Genomic DNA, 6,470 nt, shown 5'->3' on the forward strand with positions numbered 1-6,470 from the left:
GTCCTATCCCAGCAGGACGGAGGCGCACGGCTTGCAAGATCCGAACCTAACAAACCATCGCCTTCCTTCGACCTGGCCATCGACAAGAAGGACTTTGACTGTGGCAACCAAGGGAGGGTCTACGCGGGCTACTAGACTCTAGATAGATATCGTCGTTATTAGGTTTAAGGACATACACGTCCATATATTTTGATGGTAGATAGAAATGTTTTCCACTTCTTTATTTATTTATACTAAGCTAAGCTATGTTGAATAAAACAATTGAAAAATCATCCTTGCTGTATCCTTTATTGGGAAAACTATACCGACTACAAAAAGGCGTAGCAAGTCCAGATCGGTTTTCAAATAGCGGAGAAAACTAAATATTTTTTATTGGGGAAAATGTCCTTGATCCTTGATAAGGACTTGATATGATTAGGGACATCTTCTCGATGAGAGGAAGCCATCGCACGCCCAGATCGGCCCACAAATAGCCGAGAAAACTGAATATGAATGGATGGGGTTGTTCAAGTCCTTGCCGAAGGATTAGGACGATTTGTCTATCCCTTCGGGCCATGGCGCGCCCCGATCGAGCCACAAATAAGGCAGAAAACAAGATGTATTTTTCTGAAGAAAAGATCCTTTATCCTTCGTCCTTGATAAGGACTCCATCAAATCAGGAACATTTTTCCGATCACAGGAAGTCGTCGCACGTCCCGATCGGGCCGCAAATAACGAAGATAACAAAACTAGGCTGTAAATTGATGTTTTTGAAAATGTAGTTCAAGAAATCGCCAAAAGGGGCGCCACCGTACAAAAGAAAAGACTCGCGGCAAATGGCTGGGATACCAGGCAAACAGAAATCAGCAGAAGGTCGATGATTTTTTAAAAATTTGAGTCCCCTAAAGTATGCTGCGATTTTTTTTGCGATTGCTGCAGTTGCTTGCTGCTGATTTCTGTTCGCCTGGTATGTCAGTCATTTGATGCGAGTTCTTTTGTTTGTACGGTGGCGCCCCTTTCGGTGATTTCTTGAACTACATTTTCAAAAGTAGCAAATTACAGAATGGTTTTGATATCTCCGTTATTTGACGCCCGATCGGGACTTGCGATGCCTTCCTGTGGTCGGCAAAATCTCCCTGATTTTATGAAGTCCTTTTCAAGGACAAAGGATATCAAGGATCAACATTTTTCATTTTCTCCGCTTTTTACGGGCCGATCTGAGCGTGCGACGGCTTCCTTTGTTCGGAAAAATGTTCCTGGTATGATGCTGTCCTTATTAAGGACCAAGGATCAAGGATATTTACCTCAGACATATATATTTTCTTTTCTCCTATATTTGTGGACCGATCGGTGTGTGTCATGGCCCCCTGTAATCCGAAAAATGTCCTTGATCCTTCGGTAAGCACTCCACCATACATACTTAGTTTTCTCGGCTACTTGTAGCCCGATCGGGATTTGCGACGGCTTCCTGTGATTGGAAAAATGTTCCTGATTTGATGGAGTCCTTATCAAGGACGAAGGAAAAAGGATCTTTTCTTCAGAAAAATACATCTGGTTTTCTGCCTTATTTGTGGCTCGATCGGGGCGCGCCATGGCCCGAAGGGACAGACAAATCGTCCTAATCCTTCGGCAAGGACTTGAACAACCCCATCCATTCATATTCAGTTTTCTCGGCTATTTGTGGGCCGATCTGGGCGTGCGATGGCTTCCTCTCATCGAGAAGATGTCCCTAATCATATCAAGTCCTTATCAAGGATCAAGGACATTTTCCCCAATAAAAAATATTTAGTTTTCTCCGCTATTTGAAAACCGATCTGGACTTGCTACGCCTTTTTGTAGTCGGTATAGTTTTCCCAATAAAGGATACAGCAAGGATGATTTTTCAATTGTTTTATTCAACATAGCTTAGCTTAGTATAAATAAATAAAGAAGTGGAAAACATTTGTATCTACCATCAAAATATATGGACGTGTATGTCCTTAAACCTAATAACGACGATATCTATCTAGAGTCTAGTAGCCCGCGTAGACCCTCCCTTGGTTGCCACAGTCAAAGTCCTTGTTGTCGATGGCCAGGTCGAAGGAAGGCGATGGTTTGTTAGGTTCGGATCTTGCAAGGCGTGCGCTTCCGTCCTGCTGGGATAGGACTCGGTCTGTCGAATACGCCTCGGTAATGTTTGGATATGACCCCGTCTGGCGGGGGGAAATTAGATACGACTCGGTTTGTGGCAAAGCATAGGTCCTCTGTCCTCTGTAAAGGGGAATATGTATATATTATAAAACATATGCACAATTATACATAGGCTGTTTCACTTACGCGTCTCGAAGCTGAGGCCCAGCGGATGGGGGGACTGCTGATATCATTTTCCGTGTCCGTGAACAGTGGAAGGGACGCCACACTGTTGACTCAGCGACAAGGCAAGAGGTATTTCTAGCTACCCGAAGGTGCGACCTGCTAAAATGAAAGGAAGAGTTAAATAAACTAACAGTATTTTAATGATAGGCAAATCTTCGGAAGTCTGTATCTCAGATACATAGAGCCAGATCGGTGAAGGACCAACGCTCCCAGGATCGTGAGGATCCAGACTGTCGAACGGCATCAAAATCTCGACTACGAAAATGAGGCCGATTTTTGGCAAATTTCATGATGTAACCATCATGATTTTTTGCGAAAATCGTGAAAAACTGGATGTCCCTTATTCCGATCTCAGTCGATTTGCAGGACTCTCCCGATCACGTAGAGACATGCCGCACTCCGATCGCCCGCCGTATAGCAGAGATATAGACTACAGAAAAAACCAGTATTTTAATGATATGCAAATCCATATCTTCGGAAGGCTATTTCTCGGCTATTTATGGGGCGATCGGTGAAGGACCAACGCTCCCAGGATCGTGAGGATCCAGACTGTCGAACAGCATCAAAATCTCGACTACGAAAATGAGGCCGATTTTTGGCAAATTTCATGATGTAACCATCATGATTTTTTGCGAAAATCGTGAAAAACTGGATGTCCCTTGTTCTGGTGTCAGTCGATTTGCAGGACTCTCCCGATCACGTAGAGACATGCCGCACTCCGATCGACTGCCGTAAAGCAGAGATATAGACTACAGAAAACCCAGTATTTTAATGATATCCAAATCTTCGGAAGGCTATATCTCAGATAAATAGAGCCAGATCGGTGAAGGACCAACTCTCCCAGGATCGTGAGGATCCAGACTGTCGAACGGCATCAAAATCTCGACTACGAAAATGAGGCCGATTTTTGGCAAATTTTATGATTAACCATCATGATTTTTTGCGAAAATCGTGAAAAACTGGATGTCTCTTGTTCTGGTGTCAGTCGATTTGCAGGACTCTCCCGATCACGTAGAGACATGCCGCACTCCGATCGCCCGCCGTATAGCAGAGATATAGACTACAGAAAAAACCAGTATTTTAATGATATCCAAATCTTTGGAAGGCTATATCTCAGATAAATAGCGCCAGATCGGTGAAGGACCAACTCTCCCAGGATCGTGAGGATCCAGACTGTCGAACGGCATCAAAATCTCGACTACGAAAATGAGGCCGATTTTTGGCAAATTTCATGATGTAACCATCATGATTTTTTGCGAAAATCGTGAAAAACTGGATGTCCCTTGTTCTGGTGTCAGTCGATTTGCAGGACTCTCCCGATCACGTAGAGACATGCCGCACTCCGATCGCCCGCCGTATAGCAGAGATATAGACTACAGAAAAACCAGTATTTTAATGATATCCAAATCTTCGGAAGGCTATATCTCAGATAAATAGCGCCAGATCGGTGAAGGACCAACTCTCCCAGGATCGTGAGGATCCAGACTGTCGAACGGCATCAAAATCTCGACTACGAAAATGAGGCCGATTTTTGGCAAATTTCATGATGTAACCATCATGATTTTTTGCGAAAATCGTGAAAAACTGGATGTCCCTTGTTCTGGTGCCAGTCGATTTGCAGGACTCTCCCGATCACGTAGAGACATGCCGCACTCCGATCGCCCGCCGTATAGCAGAGATATAGACTACAGAAAAAACCAGTATTTTAATGATATGCAAATCCATATCTTCGGAAGGCTATTTCTCGGCTATTTATGGGGCGATCGGTGAAGGACCAACGCTCCCAGGATCGTGAGGATCCAGACTGTCGAACGGCATCAAAATCTCGACTACGAAAATGAGGCCGATTTTTGGCAAATTTCATGATGTAACCATCATGATTTTTTGCGAAAATCGTGAAAAACTGGATGTCCCTTGTTCTGGTGTCAGTCGATTTGCAGGACTCTCCCGATCACGTAGAGACATGCCGCACTCCGATCGACTGCCGTAAAGCAGAGATATAGACTACAGAAAACCCAGTATTTTAATGATATCCAAATCTTCGGAAGGCTATATCTCAGATAAATAGAGCCAGATCGGTGAAGGACCAACTCTCCCAGGATCGTGAGGATCCAGACTGTCGAACGGCATCAAAATCTCGACTACGAAAATGAGGCCGATTTTTGGCAAATTTCATGATGTAACCATCATGATTTTTTGCGAAAATCGTGAAAAACTGGATGTCCCTTATTCCGATCTCAGTCGATTTGCAGGACTCTCCCGATCACGTAGAGACATGCCGCACTCCGATCGCCCGCCGTATAGCAGAGATATAGACTACAGAAAAAACCAGTATTTTAATGATATGCAAATCCATATCTTCGGAAGGCTATTTCTCGGCTATTTATGGGGCGATCGGTGAAGGACCAACGCTCCCAGGATCGTGAGGATCCAGACTGTCGAACAGCATCAAAATCTCGACTACGAAAATGAGGCCGATTTTTGGCAAATTTCATGATGTAACCATCATGATTTTTTGCGAAAATCGTGAAAAACTGGATGTCCCTTGTTCTGGTGTCAGTCGATTTGCAGGACTCTCCCGATCACGTAGAGACATGCCGCACTCCGATCGACTGCCGTAAAGCAGAGATATAGACTACAGAAAACCCAGTATTTTAATGATATCCAAATCTTCGGAAGGCTATATCTCAGATAAATAGAGCCAGATCGGTGAAGGACCAACTCTCCCAGGATCGTGAGGATCCAGACTGTCGAACGGCATCAAAATCTCGACTACGAAAATGAGGCCGATTTTTGGCAAATTTTATGATTAACCATCATGATTTTTTGCGAAAATCGTGAAAAACTGGATGTCTCTTGTTCTGGTGTCAGTCGATTTGCAGGACTCTCCCGATCACGTAGAGACATGCCGCACTCCGATCGCCCGCCGTATAGCAGAGATATAGACTACAGAAAAAACCAGTATTTTAATGATATCCAAATCTTTGGAAGGCTATATCTCAGATAAATAGCGCCAGATCGGTGAAGGACCAACTCTCCCAGGATCGTGAGGATCCAGACTGTCGAACGGCATCAAAATCTCGACTACGAAAATGAGGCCGATTTTTGGCAAATTTCATGATGTAACCATCATGATTTTTTGCGAAAATCGTGAAAAACTGGATGTCCCTTGTTCTGGTGTCAGTCGATTTGCAGGACTCTCCCGATCACGTAGAGACATGCCGCACTCCGATCGCCCGCCGTATAGCAGAGATATAGACTACAGAAAAACCAGTATTTTAATGATATCCAAATCTTCGGAAGGCTATATCTCAGATAAATAGCGCCAGATCGGTGAAGGACCAACTCTCCCAGGATCGTGAGGATCCAGACTGTCGAACGGCATCAAAATCTCGACTACGAAAATGAGGCCGATTTTTGGCAAATTTCATGATGTAACCATCATGATTTTTTGCGAAAATCGTGAAAAACTGGATGTCCCTTGTTCTGGTGCCAGTCGATTTGCAGGACTCTCCCGATCACGTAGAGACATGCCGCACTCCGATCGCCCGCCGTATAGCAGAGATATAGACTACAGAAAAAACCAGTATTTTAATGATATGCAAATCCATATCTTCGGAAGGCTATTTCTCGGCTATTTATGGGGCGATCGGTGAAGGACCAACGCTCCCAGGATCGTGAGGATCCAGACTGTCGAACGGCATCAAAATCTCGACTACGAAAATGAGGCCGATTTTTGGCAAATTTCATGATGTAACCATCATGATTTTTTGCGAAAATCGTGAAAAACTGGATGTCCCTTGTTCTGGTGTCAGTCGATTTGCAGGACTCTCCCGATCACGTAGAGACATGCCGCACTCCGATCGACTGCCGTAAAGCAGAGATATAGACTACAGAAAACCCAGTATTTTAATGATATCCAAATCTTCGGAAGGCTATATCTCAGATAAATAGAGCCAGATCGGTGAAGGACCAACTCTCCCAGGATCGTGAGGATCCAGACTGTCGAACGGCATCAAAATCTCGACTACGAAAATGAGGCCGATTTTTGGCAAATTTTATGATTAACCATCATGATTTTTTGCGAAAATCGTGAAAAACTGGATGTCTCTTGTTCTGGTGTCAGTCGATTTGCA

This window comes from Drosophila pseudoobscura, chromosome 4 (genome assembly GCF_009870125.1).
Source record: "Drosophila pseudoobscura strain MV-25-SWS-2005 chromosome 4, UCI_Dpse_MV25, whole genome shotgun sequence".
NCBI classification, from domain to species: Eukaryota; Metazoa; Arthropoda; class Insecta; order Diptera; family Drosophilidae; genus Drosophila; species Drosophila pseudoobscura.